This window comes from Mustela lutreola, chromosome 9 (genome assembly GCF_030435805.1).
Source record: "Mustela lutreola isolate mMusLut2 chromosome 9, mMusLut2.pri, whole genome shotgun sequence".
NCBI lineage: Eukaryota > Metazoa > Chordata > Mammalia > Carnivora > Mustelidae > Mustela > Mustela lutreola.
Window position 1 is genome coordinate 17950975 of NC_081298.1, and position 20171 is coordinate 17971145.

Genomic DNA, 20171 nt, shown 5'->3' on the forward strand with positions numbered 1-20171 from the left:
ATTTTTCTTAATGTCTGTTTGAGCTTGTGAGCTTATTTTACAGATAACATGGGTATATGTCAAGTTCTGTTAAACCAGATGTTACCGTAGGAGAAAGAATCAAGTGTTAAAATTCTCAGAGCCTTGTTTTATAATTTGCTTAAGTAAAAGTCAAGTAAATTGGTAAAACAAAATTTTAGAGTGACAAGCAAATTCCATAAGTAGTCTCTAGGAAGTGGCCAAAGAGAAATCCTGGAAATTTTCTCATAGAAGTTCGTTTGTTGGGCCAGACCAGAAGTTGACTAGAAGAAAAATCCATTTTTTTGGTTTGATATGTCATTGGAGGAAAGCACCTTAAGCGTGAGGCAGTTTGGGGAAGGGCATTGACTCCTGTGAAGGGATTCTGTTTGGTTTGTTCCTTCCCTAAGTGCATATGTGCTGGGATTATTTACTTTGGGTTCAAGGAAGCCAACAGTAGTCTAAGAAATTCTTTGAAAGATTATGTCCAGTGAGCCAGTGCAGATCATAGATTTTATTTACTGAAAGAATTTTTTTTTTTTTTTTTAAGATTTTATTTATGTATTTGACAGACAGAGATCACAGGTAGGCAGAGAGGCAGGCAGAGAGAGAGGAGGAAGCAGGCTCTCCGCGGAGCAGGGAGCCTGATGCGGGGCTCTATCCCAAGACTCTGGGATCATGACCCAAGCCAAAGGCAGAGGCTTTAACCCACTGAGCCACCCAGGCGCCCCTACTGAAAGAAATTTTTATATAATTTAACACAGAGATGTTATCAATGTTCATTTGTATATTTTGGTCTAACAACTCTTACGAAGTTAGCAGTCTAAATTCAACTGTAGCTTAGCCTGAAGAAGTCAGGACACCATCCTTTTTGACCATGTGGCAGAGTCAGAGATAATTGTTAAAATGTGAAATAAGCTTTTCTAGATCAAGGCTACTCATAATCTGCAGATCTGTGCAGGTCTGTGGACTATTAACTGTCTGATGAGGTAAGTAGAGCACTTGAAACATGTAGCTGTTTTTAGAGCATTTTTTATAAAATTGATTTGTCTGTTGAGTCTATTAAGACATGTAAGTTTATAGTATAGTCTTTCTTTTAAAAAAAACTTTTCCTCATGGTAATTTATTTTTCTGGTATTTTATAAAAGTATTAGTTCACGATGGATTGAGAAATAACAAAAAGTTGTGTTTTTGTTTTTGTAATCTCTTCACCCACTGTGGGGCTCAAACCTACAACTCCAAGATGAAGAGTTGCACACTTGGGGCCCCTGAGTGACTAGGTTAAGCCTCTGCCTTCTGCTCTGTTCATGGTCCTGGAGTCCCCACACTGGGCTCCCTACTCAGCGGGGAGTCTGCTTCTCCCTCTCCTTCTCCCTCTGCCTCCACCCCCACCCCCATTCATGTTCTCTCTCTTCCTTGCTTACACATTCTCTTTGTCTTTCTCAAATAAATAAATAAGATCTGGGAGAAGAAAAACACAAGAGTTCCATGCTTTGCTGACAGAGCCAGCCAGGCACCCCTCAAAAGTAGTTCTTAACCCTCAGCAGCACTACTTAAGGGGATAGGTAACATCACATTATCTTGCAGCTTGTTTAGAAATGAACATTTTGAGGCCCCATTCCAGACTGATCTGAAATAAATGACCTGGGGTGGAGACCCAGTAATCTTGTTTAGCAAGTGATACTGATGATTTTTATGCACATTTAAATTTAAGAAACGTTGTTCTAGATCAGCGCTGTTCAGTAGAAATTTATGCTATGATGAAAAATGTCTTATGTGCAGAACCTACTAGTCAGTCACACATGTGGCTTTTGAGCCCTTAAAAGGTGGTTGATATGACTGAGGAACAGAATTTTAAATTTTATTTAATTTTAGTTCATTTAAATTTAGTCACATAGTGGCATGGGCATTTGACACCACGGGTCTAGATACTTCGGGGTCCCCCTTTCAGGGTGGGGGCAGCAAAAGTGGATTTTTCTTCCTTTCACTTAGAAAATACAGGATAGGACAATACTGTCCTATAGCTTTAAATCAGACTGAGCAAATCATAGAATAAAAGTTGGCACTTATTTGCCCATTTATATTTACCTCTTTTTACCTAGAAGTTGATTTGATGTTAAGAAAATAGTAGGGTCAGAAAATAAGTTTAGATCTGTGTCACAGAAGGTTTTGCAAACAGCAAGGTAGCTGTTTTAGTGAGGCCTTGTGACCCTTCATGGCTGTGACTAACTTGCATGATGTCTTGATGTTGTCTTTTCTGTAAATATTGAAGCTTTTAAGTGCAATACTGCAGTTTTCCAGTCCTCAGTAGAAAGCACTGATCATTGGGAGTTCTCATCACTTTGGACTGGTTAATAGAGGTTTTTCCTATGTAAAGTATTGTTGCTTTATCACCTTACTTAGAGGACGGTTTTTGCATTCTATAAAGGTAATCTTCGTTTTCAATAATATTCACCAAACCTCCCTTGAAAAATTGAGCCATGTCTTCTGTCCTCTTCCAATATATTTAAAAACTGATTTGTTAAAAGGATTTCTTTTACTCATTTAGGGTTGTATATGCTTCCCTGTCTCCGTCCCCATCTACTTGTACTTCATATTTAAACTCCCCAAAATCAAGGATAGCATTGACTCTAATATATCCATCAGTGTCCATGGCAGGACTGGAGATTATTTTGTGATTGACAGGTAGCAGGAAGCATAGCTGTAAAAGTAAATCGCTTTTTAAAATGCTGTCCAGACACAGTGAGTCTTTTCTAATTGTACCATAATTTTATTAAATATATTTGCCAGGTTTTAGGTTTTCAGGCAGGAGATTTCATATAGGCAGTGACTCTTGAAGCAGGAGAGACAGTGGGGGTGTCCCAAATTGTTTACACCCTCATAGTAGGTTCCTTAAAGATCATGGTTAGGGCTGCAGGAATAGCAAAATTTTTAATGTAGCAGTGTTTTTCAGCTTTGTTTATGGCATGAATTAAGGTATTGTCTTCCATTGGTGTTCTTGAAAAACCAGCACTATTTTAAGTGAATAAGTCAAAGAGAGATAATTGCCATATGGTTTCACTTATTTGTGGAACATAAGGAATGACATGGAGGACATTAGGAGAAGGAAGGGAAATCCGAGGGGGAGATGAACCATGAGAGACTGGACTCTGGAAATCAAACTGAGGGTTTTAGAGGGGAGGGGCTGGGGGGGCAGTTTAGCCTGGTGATGGTCATTAAGGAGGGCACGCACTGCATGGAGCACTGGGTGTTACACGCAAACAATGAATCACAGAACACGACATCAAAAACTAATGATGTACTGTATGGTGACTAACATAACATAATTAAAAAAAAAAAGCCAGCACCATTTTCCATTTTGCTGTAGGGACAGTCTTAGTTCTCAGAGTGAGTAAAGATGTCTTGGCAGGTTGTCCTGGCAGGAGTTTCTGTTTGCTGAAAAGGACATGGTATGGCTGATCTGGGGGCCTAACATGTTGTAACATGTTGCTTTGGGCTCTTTTGTTTGACTTTGTCCAAAGAGTTTCAAGTTCTTGACCTCTAGACATACATTTGGATTACTGCTTTGGAGTCTTTTTATTTATTTATTTATTTAGAGAGATTGTGCACACGCTTGGGGTGGGGAGGGTGTGGGGAAGACAAGCAGAGAGAAAATCTCAAGATCTCAAGCAGGCTCCACCCCCAATGCAAAGCCGGACATGGGGCTCAGTCTCAGGACCCTGAGATCATGACTTGAGTCGAAAGCGAGAGTTGGACGTTTAACCGACTGAACCACCCAGGCGCCCCTGCTTTGGAGTCTTAAGGAGTTGAAAAACCTAGTGTGTTGGCACTGAAATCTCATAGTTGACAGATACCAAGTTTAAAATGTTTGTCGGTTCCTTCAAGTTTGTTCCCATCACTGTCACTAGGTCCCAGAGCTGGGTCTGGAATGTTGTTTGAAATGTCACTAAAAGAGGGCACCTGGGTGGCCCAGTTGGTTAAGCAACTGCCTTCAACTCGGATCATGATCCTGGAGTCCCAGGATCAAGTCCCACATCAGGCCCTCTGCTCATCAGGGAGCCGGCTTCTCCCTCTGTCCCTTGCCCCTTTCATGCTCGCTCTCTCTCTCTCTCTCTCTCAAATAAATAACATCTTAAAAGAAAGAAAGAAAGAAAGAAATGTTACTAAAAGACTATTTCATAAGCCATGTCCAAATAGCAGTCTTCTTACTTACACAGAGTAGTCCTACTCTGTCCGGCCTTCTCCGCTCTCATGGGGCATTCCATGCTGGCAGGGCTCTCCCTGGGTACCGACTTGCCCTGTGTTGTGTTGAACTCAGCCTTCTTGCTGCTGTTATAGCTGTGGTTATGGCCGTTACCTTCTAGTTGAAGCTTGAAGCATTGTCAGGGCTTACATAATTCAGCATCTCAGCTAGATTCTTCCAAACCAGAGCATCTTTCTGGCTTCTCAGAACTGAGGAAGAGTAGTATTGGAAGTCCAATTTCGTCATCTTATGGATGATTGAATGGATATCTAGTCGTGTAAATATTTTGTGAGACCATAGAGCTGGTCTAGGGCCAAATTTGGCTTAGAATTCAGTTCTCATTTTACTAAGCAGGTCTCTCCCTGATCGATGGTTAAGGTCCTAAAAACCCCCGTGGGAGAATTTCCTTAAGAATTTACAGGAATAATATGGGGAAGTTGTGTTCTGAGATTAGAAGTGAATTTGGGAAAGGCTGAATAATGTTTTTTAATGTTCTAAGAATAAAGGTATCAATGAAATTTTACATGTCTTAAATGAATAAGGGTGAGTAGTACTATTTTGGTAACTCTTGTTTACTATGTCTTGTTTACTAGAAACATTTTGGCGTGTGCCTCCCTTCTATATCTTGGTAAAAGGCTTGTGGTACTATTCTGGTAACTCCTGTTTACTATTTTTTGCTTACTAGAAACTTTTTGGCATCTCTCTCCATGATAGCATTGTGAAATCCTTTGTAAATTTACCTTGGGTTATTGCAAATAACCTGGACTTTTTTCCCCCACATCTGCGTGCTCGTTTAGCTTTTCAGTAACTTGGGGTTGGTAGAACAGGTTTCTTCCCAGACCCCCCAGTTACTGGGATCATAGTAGCAGCTGTCAGTCATTGAGCGCTGACTGCGTGACAGGTATGGTGCAAGTCTTTTTCGTGGTGCGGTGGTTGTTAGAGCTGCTCACTGATAATCTTTTTTTCTTCTTCTTCTGCATATATGGTAGGGTAGCACTTCTCCATGCTTGAAGTTGAGCATGGCTGTGTGACTCGCTTTGGATATTGAAATTTGAGTGCAAGTGATGTGAGACACTTCTAGGCAAATATCTCTTTTTTTCTGAAAGGAATCTGAAGTGGTTACATAATGTAAGCAGGAAGCCTATGCTTTAAACCACTGAGTTTTTTAAATGGAGTTTTAACTGTAGCTTAAACCAGCCCATCCTGATGAGTATAAGTATACCTGGATTCTCCTCATTGATCCTCAAGGCTAAATGCTGACATTAGCCCATTTTGCAGTTGAGGAAATGGAGGCAGAGGAATTCTATTTACTTGTCTAGCAGAACTGGTAGCCCCAGCACTTTGAGCCCTACTTTTTTTTTCCTTCTTTCTTTCCTTCTCCCCCAATGCCCAGCACCCAAAGATTTACTTATCTATTTGAGAGAGGAAGGGAGAACATGTGAGCGGGGCAGGAGTCAGGGAGAGAGGGAGAGAATCCTCAAGCAGACTCCCCTGTAAGCGTGGAGCTGGACGTCCTGACTGAGATCAAAACCTGACCTGATATCAAGAGTCAGATGCCTAGCTGCCTGAGCCACTCCGGTGGCCCGAGCTCTGCATTCTTTTTTTTTTTTTTTAAGATTTTATTTATTCACTTGACAAAGAGAGATCACAAGTAGGCAGAGAGAGAGAGGAGGAAGCAGGCTCCCCACTGAGCAGAGAGCCCGATGTGGGACTCGATCCCAAGACCCCGAGACCATGACCCGAGCCGAAGGCAGTGGCCCAACCCACTGAGCCACCCAGGTGCCCCCGAGCTCTGCATTCTTAAGCACTTCGTAAGTTTGCTGCCATTCTGTATGCTGTACCAACTCCGTACCCGTAATTTCATGCCAGAGCTTCTATTTACTTCTCTGTTCAGCCCTTTCTCCCGAGGCTCCTGAAGTTCCAGGTCCGAGGGTCTCTTCCCAGCATTTATCTTTTCCAGTGTTGTACTGCAGAAACCTCCATTCCTTTTCTGTCATCTCTTACCTGCTTTACTGCCTTCTGGAATTCCACCTTTCCTGTGACGGGGATCGTTCCTTGCCTTAGATATCCTTGCATCTCTAACATTTTTACAGTACGTTCTCCACGGGCCACATTCGGCTACATGAGTAGGAGGCTGCCCAGCAATCACAAGGCTTTCCTGCACAGTAGTTAAGGGCATGGCTTTGCAGCCAGACCACCAGTTTGAGTCCTGGAGCTGCCACTTACTGGCTGTGCGAACCTCCCTATTCTTCAGTTTCCTCATGTGTGCAGTGGAGGTTATAATAATACCTATCTCATATAGTCCATTTGAGGATTAAGTTAATTTATGTAAAGCCTTGGAATAATGCCTGGCACATTGTAAGCATGGTCTGTGTTGGATATGATGATTTGAAAGAATCAGGCATTCAAAGGGCCAAGATGTGTGGAGAGAAATCATTACTGATCTTGGTCTTTCTGATATTAATATTTTAAAGGCTTAATACCACACTTAATTTAATTTTTCCTTTTATTTAACAGGGATTGCTGAGCAACTCTATACAGGCTCCTCTTCTCTGGGGGGAAAATGACCTAGAGCTTACCCTCAAAGAATTTATAGGGGAGGTAAGATATATGTAAATACCTGTATACAGATAATTGTGCTGTTGCCAGGTAGTCCCTAAAAAGTGTTCTTTGGGAGTTCAGACAAGGGGGAGGAAGGATATCGGAGAAGGCTTTGAGTCAGGGCATTTATTCGTTTTGGAAGGGTAGACAGGCTTCAGATGTGGAGACGGGGTGTGGCAGGGAGGAAGCCTCCAGGTGAAAGGAAACATTAGATCAGAGGCCTATAATAAACATGTTCATCCACTGGGCAAATACTTAGTGAACATTTACTGTGTGCTCGGTATTGATGTAAGCCTGGGGGGATGCCGCAGTAAACAAAAGTTCCTGCTCTTACAAAAGGTGCTGTGTTACAATATATGAATATACAGAGCCATAGTGTATCAGGAGAGTATGTGACATACAGATTTATATAACTAAGAACAATATGATGATTCATTTCTAGCGTTTTTCTTAGGGTATCTTTTGAAGAAACCCAAAGCCAAGCTAAGTGGCTTTTTCATATGCACCGAGCCATATCTTTGCTATTTTCTGTGTTCATAGTTCTCTGTTCTTTGTTCTTGGCCTGTCAAGATATTTTCCTTCCTTTGAGACTTGAGTTCAAGTCCCACTGTCTTCATGAGGCTCTCCCCATCTGTATCTGCTGGAAGCACCCTCTTTCCTTTCTGCACTTGTCAAGTCAGTTTTGGCCTATGTGACTCATTTAGCATTTCCTTTTTTTTTTTTTTTTTAAAGGTTTTATTTATTTATTTGACAGAGGACACAAGCAAAGGGAGTGGGAGAAGGAGAAGTAAGGGAGCCCACTGCTATGCTCAATCCCAGGACCTTGGGTTCACGACCTGAGCCAAAAGCAGATACTTAACTGACTGAGCCCACCCAGGCGCCCCTGGTATTTCTTATTTAGCTGCCTTTGTCTTTTCTCATATTGTTCGTCATTATTCCACAAAGCATGTGATGCCCATTTATTTAGTAAACAAATTATCAGGCTTTCAGTTTGTTTCAGCCATGGCCGGGCACTGGGAACTTGAAGATAAATGCACATGGTCTGTGCCCTTGAGGAATGCACAGTCTGTTAGAAGGAGAGAAATGTAAGCTGCTACTACAGACATCAGGATAAATGTCAAGTTAGAGCTGTGTCCGGAGTTTGGTTGGAATGCAAGAAGAGGGAGCGACCATCTACTCAGGGGAGTTAAGAGTTTTGAAAGGAAGAAACGTCCCCGTTGGTTCCTGAAAGTTGATTTGGAATTTAATAGCCAGAGATGGGCATTGGTATCTGTGAGTTCGGAGAACCTTTTGTGTGGGACTTGCCCTGCACGGGGATGGCGGGCAGGTGGTAAGTTCATTAGGGCTGGAGTATAGTGTAGGGATGTAGATTTGTGGTGGGCGATAGACCTGGAGGAGTAGATTGCAGATGTTGAAAGGCTTTGAAAAGGACGTAAGGAGTTGAGCTTTGTGTGGGCCCTCAGGAGTCATCATGACCAATGTGTAGTCTGTGTGCTGTACTTGGGCAGCAGAGGTTCGCTTAGATCAGTGGTGCTTAAATATTCCTGCACATGAGAATTGCTGGAGAGCTTCAGAAAATACTAGCGCCCAGGCCACACCCAGTAAAATCCTTGTCTGGATGAGGGACACCAGTACTGGGTTATTGATAACTTCCCAGGTGACTCCAGTGTGCCACCCAAGACTGAGAACCTGTGGTTTGAGAGGCCTGATGACGGGTCAGTAAATGCGGAGGCTGTTGCTGTGGCCGGCTAGGAAAGAAGTCTTTGGGAATTGGGAACAGGACAAGGAAGACTGAGCCAGCCATTGTTATTTTTCTTCAGTTTTCTTCCTCTGTGTTTTCAACTAAATTGTGGCCCTTCTCCCCAGGGATATAAGGTCCAGTGTTTGGGCTTTGAATTCCTCAGAGATTTGTACATAGTAGGTTCTCAGTAAATATTCGCCTTGATTAAAATTCGTTTTCTTTTGTTCAGGTACTCAGAGTTGAGTACTTAAGGCATTTTTATTTCATTTACTTCTTTCCTTTTTTGTTATTTTTTTTTTAAGATTTTATTTTATTTATTTGTCATAGAGAGAGAAGCGAGAGCAAGCACAGGCAGACAGAGTGGCAGGCAGAGGCAGAGGGAGAAGCAGGCTCCCTGCCAAGCAAGGAGCCCGATGTGGGACTCGATCCCAGGACACTGGGATCATGACCCGAGCCGAAGGCAGCTGCTCAACCAACTGAGCCACCCAGGCGTCCCTCCTTTTTTGTTATTAAATAGAAATTCCTTTAGGGACCGCTAGTGGATGGAAATGAGACTTTTTAGTCACTTTTACTTCCTCATAGTTCCAATTAAAGATTTAGGAAGTTAAAATTCAATAATTCAACAATAAGTCTGCATATGGATTTGGTTTATCCCTTCGATCTTTCCTTAGTAGTGCAAATAAGTAAGTGTGCCTTTAACTCTTGACATTTATGTAAAACCCATCAGTGGTGATACACTGTTTACTTAAAGAATCCCCAGAAAGTATCTAGATTCTTGAAGTATTTTTTTGAAAAGTTTTATTTATTTAAGTAATCTCTACGTCCAGTGTGGGGCTTGAACTCACAACCCTGAGATCAAGAGTTGCACGTTCCACCGACTGAGCCAGCCAGGCGCCCCGAGATTCTTAAAGTAGTGTTAAGGTTTAGCTTCCACAACAATATGTAGGAAGTGAGCCTTAATACTGGATTCTGTTAATTTGTGTAATTCAGGAATTTATCCATGTGGTGTATAGAATCTGACTTGCCTTGTGCACTTGAAATAATTTTTCTTTGCCAAATATATTTGTTTCTGAATGGGGATAGTATTCAAAAAATGCCGTGAATCATTTTTATGTCAGCTTTTCATTCTCTGTTCTAAGAGACGGGAATTGGAACATATAGAAATTAAAAACTTTTTTATACTTGACACTGTTCACACCTCCCCTCTGCCATTTGGTATCTTGAAAAACATCAAACCCACAGAAAGTTACGGGGAGTGGTACTGTTAACACCCATCTCCCCTTTACTCAGATTCGCCAGTTACTGTTTTGCCAAATTTTCACTTGCTTGCTTGTTCGGGCGCGTTCCCCCTCTTTTTAGCCATATCCTTTGAGAGCTACTTGCAGACAGACATTATGACACTTCACCCTAAATACTTGCCCATCTTTATCCTGAGAGGGTACGTGTAATTACTTACAGTATAATTGTGTCATTCAGGCCACTTGACATAAAAGCAGTACTTAGTCCGTATCTAAATCTTACCGGTCACGTAGTCTCCAGCCCATGTATTTTCCCTGCTCTCAAATCCAGTGAAGGACCATACATTGTATTAAGTTGTCATGTGTCCTGAACATCCTAGTATCGATTAGTGTGACCCAGTAGTCTCAGGATTTCAGAAATGGAAATGAAAACCTCTGTACAGGCGGCCCAGCTTCCCATCCTTCTTCCCAGCTCGCCTCCATGCTCTCCCCGGCTGGCTCGGAGTGGGCCCGCTGAGACTCGTGGCAGATTCTGAAGTGGAACCTTGCACCCGTGCACATCTTCCTGAGGCTGGGAGAGGCTTTATCCTGAGCAGAGTTATTTTTTGTCTTAGAATTAAAGCCATTCCGGTTGCCCAGGAGCTTCACTAAGAAAAAGAAAATGTGGATGCCTGGGTGGCTATCAGTGACTGCCATTGGCTCAGGTCGTGATTCCAGAGTCTTAGGATCAAGTCCCGCATCAGACTCCCTGCTCAGGGGGCGTCTGCTTCTCCCTCTGACCCTCCCCCTCTCATGCTCTCTTTCGTTCTCTCTCAAATAAATACATAAAATCTTTAAAAGAAAAAGAACTGTGATCATATCAATGAGACCTGAAACCGGGTCGCCTGGGTGGCTCAGTGGGTTGGGCCGCTGCCTTCAGCTCAGGTCATGATCTCAGGGTCCTGGGATCGAGCCCCACATCAGGCTCTCTGCTCAGCGGGGAGCCTGCTTCCCACCTCTCTCTCTCTGCCTGCCTCTCTGCCTACTTGTGATCTCTGTCTGTCAAATAAATAAATAAAATATTTTTTTTTTAAAAAAAGACTATTAAAAATAAAAATAAATCAGCTGAAACCTTGGAAGTTAGTTGTCTTTTGCTATTTCTTGAGGATCACTGATTATCATGACCTTGTCTCTATTTAGTTCATGGCCTTGCCTTTCCTTCCCTTTCGAGTGATACTGCCCCACTGAAAATGCATAGTTTAACCTACACTGGAAGCAGTCTAATGTCTAGAAACAAAATAGGCTGAAGAGTCCTCCTACCACCTTTATTGTCCCCAGAGAATTTAAATTAGGCTCGCATCTGACTGCTGAAGCGACAGTTTTGTAATCCTGTTGTGACCACAGCTCACATAATAACTACACAATATATTGTGCCCAATATACACATATATGTAATTCAAAGGTTTTGACACTCAGTATTTATTCTTACTACTTGTGATGCACTGTATCCACTGTATTCTGTTAAAGATAGTTTTATTAAGATAATTTACATACCATAAAGTCACCTGTTTTTGTTCTGTAAAATTTTTAAAAAGATTTTATTTACTTAGGTTAGGGAGAGAGAGAGCAAGTGAGCAGTGGGGGAAGTGGGGAGGAGCAGAGGGAGAGGGACAAGCAGAGTCACATTGAGTGCAGGGTTCAATCTTAATGACCCTGAGATCATGACCCAAGTCAAAATAAAGAGTCATGCTTGGGGCCCCTGGGTGTCTCAGTGGGTTAAGCCTCTGCCCTCGGCTCGGGTCATGATTTCAGGGTCCTGGGATCAAGCCCCACATCAGGCTCTCTGCTCAGCAGGGAGCCTGCATCCCCAGCCCCACCGCCTGCCTCTCTGCTTATTTGTTATCTCTCTCTCTCTCTGTCAAATAATAAATAAAATCTTAAAAAAAAAAAAAAAAAAAGAAAAGAAATGCTGCTTGTGACCCACTGACTTTCAGAAACATGACAGCCAGCAGGAAGAGCAATGCCAAGGTGTAGCTAGCTGGTCTCGAGACCACTGTACGTCCGTCCACCAAAAAGGCAGGAAGAAAGGGATGGGCAGAGTCCTGAAACACTGTGCTCACTGGAGTCATTGGACTTTCAGTAAATGACCTTGAACTTGACCAGGCTGGCAGTTTTACTCCTTGGCATGGAAGAAGGCGGGGGAGTTCATGGCAGGGAACCGCTGCCAGTTGAGATTTTTAAGCCCACAGGTAAAACAGCTCTGATGGCAACCATGGCTTGCTTCTCAGGAAGGTGAAATTAGCAACTTCATTCTTTGATTTGTGGTGCCAGTAGGCCCTGGCCCCCGCTTAAAATAGAGGAAGGAAGGAAGAGAGGTCAGTTTGGAGGGGCGTTAGTAGGTAGGAAGGTTGATTTAACATTAGATAATAGAGCCTGAAATTCTTGAAATTCTCATTATTTAGTGGGTTTATGCATCAGAATATTTGAGAAAGTGACTGTAAGGATCTGTGTCTTTGATTAATTTGCTGTCATTAATCTACTAAGAGTATCGAGCACTGAGGAAATGAAATAGGAAACTTTCAGCTTTTATTAGGAGAACGGCAGAGGAGAGGTGTAAAGGAGGGGACGTAGACTTGCTCTCGGGGTATCTTCATGGTCAGAGGGAAGCCCTGCATATAGCTACAGGGTATCGGTGCAAACATGGAAGCCCATGCTAGAAAGGCCCAGAAACTAGATTTTGCCCATCTAATTTTGGCCCCAGTCCCAGGCAAGGCAGAAATATGATAGGACCGAATAAAGCTGAGGCATCCCATTCCAGAGAGCAGAATAATTAAAGCAGACTTTGATTGAGTGCTTACTATGTCCTAGGTACTAATCATTTTATATTTATTCTCTCATCTGACCCTTTAAAACAGTATGGGGTTTTAGATAACCTGTTACTTCCTCATTTTACTAAGAAGGGAACTGAGGCACATAGAAGTAAAGAAACTAGTTCAGGGTCACATGGTTACTTGTTCTTACATATCATAGAAGTGTGTAGGGCACTGGAGAGCCTGCCTTGAAGGGTGAACCCACTACTTTCGGGCCATGTCTGCTGTGCCATACTGCTTTTCAAGAGCAGAGTCTACCTGGCGGATCCCGTGGTCCTCACTGAAGTCATTTCGTCTCCAGGTTGCCACCCTGAAGTTCATTCTTTGAGGCTGCTGACCACAATACTAAAAATAACATTGTCCTAGACAATATTTATAGTTTTTTCACTCCCTCTTGAGTACAGACTGTGCCTTATCTGGGAAATACCACTTATTTTAGGACTCTAGAGTTGGACATTTAAATGGTAAGATTTGTCCAATTTAGCATATTTCAAGTCAGTTCAGGAGGCGTTTGCCTGCTTCCTGAGTTCCCTGCCATATACTCGGTCCTGGGGGTAATACCTGTGGTCCCAGTGCAGTAGGGGAAACAGACAAGACCGATATTGGAACTACAGTGAAACTAAGTAAGTAGAACAGAGAGAGGAACATACAAGAGGGTAAGATGAGGAAGAACTTCCCAGAGGAGTTAACATCCAAGTTGCGTTTTGAAGGATAAATAGGAGTTTATCAGGTAGGTAAACAGTCGCAGAATAATTAAGTGAAAAATGCTGGGAAGATGGACAGAAGCTCCCTTCTGATACTATCGCCGTGTGTTTAGATTCTTAATGCAATAGAAAGAGCTTCCAATTGTAAAATTTCTTTTTTTCCCCCTAGTGTCTTGAAATACCATCAGGATCCCAGGCTTCAGCAGTAATGCTGTACATGTGGGGATTATGCTTTGAGCCTCTTGTAAGAAGGAAAGATGCTGCCCACGTAGCATGCGCAGACGTGCTGCAGCTTTGGACAGATGCAAACGTCCGTGGAGGAAGGGGAGTTCGTGTAGCCTAGCTCTAACCAAGGCTTTGATTGCAGTTGCTTGGAGAGCTTTTTCTTCTCTCTCTCTCTTTTTAAGATTGTTATTTATTTTAGAGAGAGAGAGTGTGTGAGAGAGAGTGCAAGAGCATGTGGGGAGAAGGAGAGAGAGAAACTCAAGCAGACTCCTTGCTGAGCATGGAGCCCAATGTGGGGCTTGATCCCACGGCCAAGAGATCACAGCCTGAGCCAAAACCAGGAGTTGGATGCTTAACCGACTGTGCCACCGAAGCACCCTGAGATATTTCTTTTCTTGTGTGAAAATAGTTGATAAATTGTTGTTATTCAGAAGGAATTCAGTCATTCAGCCACAGATGTTTTCTGAGCACTGAGTTTTTGGGGATGGAGGGTAGATGAAGACCATATGTAGAATTTGGGTCTTTGGGATGCCTGGGTGGCTCAGTTGGTTAAGCCGCTGTCTTCGGCTCAGGTCATGATCCCAGGGTCCTGGGATGGAGTCTCGCATAGGGCTCCTTGCTCGGCAGGGAGCCTGCATCTCGGCCTCTGTCTGCTTGTACACGCGCACTTGTCTCTCTTTTTCTCTCTCTTTCTCTCTGACAAATAAATAAATAAGTAAAATCTTTAAAAAAAGTATTTGGGTCTTTGAAGTAAATCATTATTCAGTAAAGCATACAGATCTCAAGTGTACTGCTTGGTGGATTTTCACTTGTGAATCTATCTGTTTAACTACAATATTCAGAATATGAGAGAGAACATTTCTAGCACCCCAGAAGTTTCTCTCATGGCCCTTTGCCACATTATTCTGAATCATATATTTTGCCAAAAATTAGTTTTGCCTCTTCTTGAACTTTTAAGTGGAATCAAAGAGGATGTACTGTTTTGTATCTAGCTTTTTTCACTCAACCTTATGATTGTGAAATTCACCCAGCTTGTTGGGGAGCATTGATTATTTACTGGTCACCCTGCCAGGAAGAGACCTAGAATAATCACATGTGATTATTGCCATTGAGTGCTGGCAATCGTTGATTCAGGGACCATTTCCAAGTGCCACATAGCAGGTGCTTTGCAAGAGCCTGACAACCAAAGAGAATGAGTGCTTGCCGTCACGGGGCTATCAGTCTGGTGAACAGGATGGGTACTTACGTAATTATGAGAGCGAAGAATTGGTCGCCTTTTAGAGGTAAAAGTGGTTTTTGAAAGATTTTATAGAGAAGGTGAAATTTCCGGTAGAGGATTACTAGAAGTTTTCCAGGTGGTCCAGAGGGGGTGACACAGGTGGGGATATGAAGCCGCATGGTGTCTTCAGAATCCTTTGATTTTAGATTGATACAGAGGTATAAGAATGCCAAAAATAATACTTTGGGAAGACATTTTGAGGAAACCATCGGTGTATAAGTTTGACCTCCCTCTTGGGCTAGGGCCGCGGGAGAGGACTACTCTGGGAATGGTTGTGATTGTGTCATCGTGGAGATGGCAGGGAATGGAAGGGAAATGTGGTGATTGCTGTAGCTTAGGAGAAGCTTCCAGTAGTGCTTTACTGTTGATGTTGAGGAAGACTTCTATAAGGTTAGGTGAACCTGCAGAAATGCTTATTATGAAGGTGATATTTTTTCAATAATTGAGATGACTCGAGATGTCCCATAAAGCCATCACAAATTCCCTGAGGTGAGGCAGGTGGGTGGCTCAGTCGGTTAAGCATCTGACTCTTGGTTTCAGCTCAGGTCATGATCTCAGGGGTCATGAGAATGAGACCAGAGGTGGAGGCCTGGTTGAGTTTGGTGCTCAGTGGGGAGTCTGCTTGAAGATTCTCTCCCTTTACCCCTCCCCCCACTTGCTTTTGCTCTAAATCTTTGGGAAAAAATTCCCTGTGAGTGGATTTTAAATGCAGGGTCTGTCCTCAGTCATGGGATTTTGTAGCAAAATCTGTTCCAAATGTTGCGAGGGCTACCATAACAAAATACCCTGACTGGATGGCTTTCACAGAAATTAATTTTCTCACAACTGGAGGCTAGAAGTCCCCCGATTAAGGTGGCAGGTTTGGTTTCTGAAGGCCCTCCTTGGCTTGCAGGCCTACTTCTCACCATGGTCCCCACATGGGCTTTTCTCTATGCTGTGTCCTCATCTTTTTTTTTTTTTTTTTAAGGATTTTATTTATTTGACAGACAGATCACAAGTAATCAGAGAGGCTGGCAGAGAGAGAGAGATGAAAGCAGGCTCCCTACTGAGCAGAGAGCCCGATGCAGGAGTTGATCCCAGGACCCTGAGATAGTGACCTGAGCGGAAGACAGAGGTTTAACTCACTGAGCCACCCAGGTGCCATCCTAATCTCTACTTAAAAAGGAGACCAGCTGTATTGGATTAGGGCCCACTCCACTGACCCCATTTTAACTTAATTACCTATTTAATGGCCCTTTCTTCAAATACAGTCACATTCTGATGTACTGGGAGTTAGGGCTTAAGCATATGAATTTGGTGTGTGGAGGGGGCTACATGATTCATTTCATAACACCAATGTTTGAGAAGTTGCCATAATGTTGTTGGGCTGTGCAAGGGCAAAGAGTGGGGTGGGGGGTGGGCAAGGGCAGCACCAGGAAAAGCAGGTTGTAGACCAGTCTGGTATAACCCTCTGAGGGCTGGGCTTGCTCCTCAGTGGCTGTCTCTTAAGTTCAGAGTGGCCCATGGGCACACACAGACCTGTGAGCCTTGGCTACTATGTCTAACACCATTAAGACTGTGGTATTTTATCCATTAATGAAGGGTGAAAATAGGAACTAGGAAGAAAAGAACCTAAACAGTGAAGGCCAGAGAGCCATCACAAAGATAGTTTCATAGCTTTCATAACTTTTTTTTTTAAGACTTTATGTATTTGGGCGCCTGGGTGGCTCAGATGGCTAAGCATCTACCTTCAGCTCAGGTTGTGAACCCTGGGATCGAACCCCGCATCAGGCTCTCCCTTGTGCTCTCTTGCTTGTGCTCTCTTGCTCTGTCAAATAAATAATAAAATCTTTTAAAAATAGAGATTTTATGTATTTGTTTGACGGAGACAGTGTGCTTGTGAGCATGAGCAAGGGGAGGGGCAGAGGGAGAGGGAGAAGCCGACTCCTCGCTGAGCATGGAGCTGGGGCTCCATCCCAGGACCCTGGGATCACGACCTGAGTCGAAAGCAGATGCTTAACCAACTGAGCCGCCTGGGTGCCCCATTACTTTAATAACTTGTGATAATCTGTTCCCGGGCTGAACAAATCATATCCCTTTGATCTATCATCTAACCATTTTCTCTGACTTGGCTGGCGTTAAAACAGCCTTGGCATTCTCCTTATCAAAGTGTTTGAATACCAGAGAGTCATTTCTAAATCAGATCACCTCAACCTTCCTCCTCCTGGGGGCAGGAAATTGTTGTCTGTAGAAGGATTTTATTTTGAATTTTTTCCTGTGGTGGCCACTGAGAGTGTGGTGGGTGGGTATTTTTCTTTCTGTTGATAAAATCTCTTGAAAGTGCTTTTAGAGAGTCACGCCTTGAGTTTATTTGGAGACAGAGAACTCTTATTAGGACTGCTTTTGTTGTAATTTGCATTGGAATTCTGTGGTAGCAGATGAGGCTTGTTATACATATGTGATAATTGGAAGTTTTTGTTTTTTCAAGGTAATGGTGTTTATTATAGTGGTGTTATAATGGTCTGTGTCCCAGAGTCGCTGTTCAAAGACCCTGTTCCAGAATTCGATCTTTAAAGCTTCTAGAGTATTAAGAGAACTTACGCAGAGTTGAATGAGATGCGTTCGCTCACATCTACTCATATTAGACCTAGCCTGATGAGAGGCAGGGATCTTGGGAAGTCCTGGCGTACCCCAGTGTTTTCATGTTGCATCCCCGTTAATGCCAGTGCAGTTCCAGTGCCTTTTTGTTCCACCCGTTAGTGGTGGGCTGGTTGACTATGAATTCCATTTTGCCAGGATGGTCTGGGTTGGAAGTAAGCATTTAAAAATCTTTGGACAGCAGTCAAAGGAAGTGTATGTTGTGGCTCTAGCTTCTGCTTTATTAATAGAATATTTGTGTTGTCTTTGACTTATTTAGCTCTTTACTGAGGAATGAGGTTCCTTTAACAGGTATTACGGAGTCATTGTTAATTCACTTAACAAGGAGTAAGTTCGTTGTTTGAAATGGGTCATAGTTCAAAAGTATACCTAGCATTTTAGTTACTTTTTGAAAAAGCAGGACTGTTTTTCTCAAAACTTTCTCTCTTAAATCCAGTAAACAGTATTTCTTGTATCCCCAGCAAATTCAATGTTTAAACTTTCCAAATTTTTATATTTTGTTTTTATTTTCTTTTCTACCATTTCATTCTACTCTAATCTTAGATTTGACTCTGTCCACTCTTTTTTCTTTTTGTGGAAGTAGACAGAGAGGCAGGCAGAGAGAGAGATAGAGGGAAGCAGGCTCCTGGCTGAGCAGAGAGCCCGATGTGGGACTCGATCCCAGGACCCTGAGATCATGACCTGAGCTGAAGGCAGCGGCTTAACCCACTGAGCCACCCAGGCGCCCCAGGTCTCGACTTTCTTAAGAGGGTTTTTTTTTTTTTTAACCCCCTTTTAATTAGAAATATTTCAACAAATAATTCAGATGTTTTCTGACCTCTTAAAGGGAAGAAGGGAGAAATGGAATCCATAGGTTACATTGCACTGGGGATTAGGAGCTCCCAGTGTAGCCTGACAGTGCCCCTAGAGAATTTTCTTAATTCTTGTGTTTTAGTTGGATCTTTTTAATTGCAAGGAACAGAGATTTAGGCCAAGTTAGTGTAGAAAAGTGGTGTGAAATGGTGTAGTAGACTGAGTCATTGGCCCTACTTATTCACTCTTCTGTAGTATTTTACATTCATACCCTTGCTGTAGTTCATGGATGGAATGATATCCCTATCCCTTGGTTTTAGGGTTAGCTGGATGATTGCTTTAGCCCAGTGGCATGTTAGTAGACAGGAAAGCACAGGTTTGCAGCAGGTTTGTTCATATAGACTTGTCCTCTCATGTCTTTGCCATCACCAAGAGAAGAACCCTGAGTAGGTATAGCCTCTTCAGCATAGACCTCAGAGTGAGACAGTGCAACAGGGCCCGCCCAGCAGACCCGCAGTTTAAAGCAGAGTCAACCCAACTCACATGCCCGAGGTAAAGTTAAATGCTTATTGTTGCATGCTACTAAGATTTTGTGGTCTTTCGCTGTACAGCATTATTTTGGCAATAGATGAGTAATATAGTTCTGGATCCAGGACAGCTCCTGGGCCTTTAGTGACTGTCTCTTGCATGGTCTCTCCTAGTATTTTACTGTTTATGGGACTCCCAGTCAATCTGCCCCACTTTTCTCTCCCCACCCATTGGCTTCCTCATTCTGTCTTACTGCTCTCCTTTCCTTTATAGTTCCTGTTTACTTATATGTTATGCCCTCTCTTAATTTTTCCATGACAAGGTTCCAATGGCTCCTCCATGGTCTCAGTCTCACGATTTCTCAACTTGTACTCCTATTGCTTAATATCTTATTCTTTAGATGTCAGATTTGAGAGGAAATCAGTTTTGCCTTTTACTGTTTTTCCCCTACCCCAGAAATGTCCTGTCCTCACTTGTTGGCCTCCATGGGAATTGGCTGCCTTTGGTTTAGGGGTCTGCCTCTGGTCTTATAAGATGTGCGTGGGGGTGTGTTGGGAGGAGGAATGTGTCTGAAATACGTAGGCGCTTAGTCCTTGCCTTACTAACAGAGGCTGTGAATGTGTAGAAGACTTAGTGATAAGACAAGTCTTTTACACAGTGTTTTATGTCATCTGGGGATTTTAGTGAGTGTTAAAGCTTGTCAGTTCCTGGGCTCATCAGTTCACCCAAGGGGAAGCTTTTAACTTGGCTCTTGAAAGCATTTAATTTTCTGGGGCTGCATTCCATTTTTCAGTTTCCTAGTTCTAAGATATCAACCTTATAGCATGAATTCTCAGGATGAACCTCTTTCAAGGGAAGATGTGAGAAAAGAGATCATCTACTGAAAGAAAGGCTGACTCGTGCAAAACTTTCCATAGCTGAGAAGCAAATAAGTCCACTTATTCTGAAGTTCTGAATTTGCTGGTTCTTGAAGCCTTTTTGTAGATTCTTTTGGAATTTTTCCATTGATAGTTATGTCAAGTGCAAATAAAGACAATTTTATTTCTTCCTGTTTAATCTGTATACCTTCTTTTTCTTGTCATACTGCATTGGCTAGGACACTGGTATGATGTTGAATAGATGTGATGAGATTAGACATCCTTACTTTGTTCCTGAGTTTAGGGGAAATGATGCAGTTCAATTAACTTTAGGTTTTTCATCAGTGCCTTTTATGTGTTTGAGGAAGTTCCCTTTTATCCAAGTTTTCTGACAGTTTTAATCATAAATAGATGTCAGATTTTGTCAGATATTTTTTGTATATCTATTGAGATGATCCTGTAGGTTTTTTTCTTTAGTCT

At 42.6% G+C, this 20171-nt stretch overlaps 1 protein-coding gene across 4 annotated transcripts in view; it reads left to right on the forward strand.

Annotated features, from left to right (window-relative positions):
* CHD6 (chromodomain helicase DNA binding protein 6) overlaps positions 1-20171 on the forward strand; it is a 190497-nt gene that overhangs the window by 5896 nt on the left and 164430 nt on the right. The window contains exon 2 of one of the 4 annotated variants that reach the window (XM_059133140.1): positions 6758-6841. The exons of the other annotated variants lie outside the window; for them this stretch is intronic. The gene's annotated coding sequence lies outside the window, so the exon portion shown is untranslated. The remainder of the gene's footprint in view (positions 1-6757; positions 6842-20171) is intronic. 4 annotated transcript variants of the gene reach the window in all.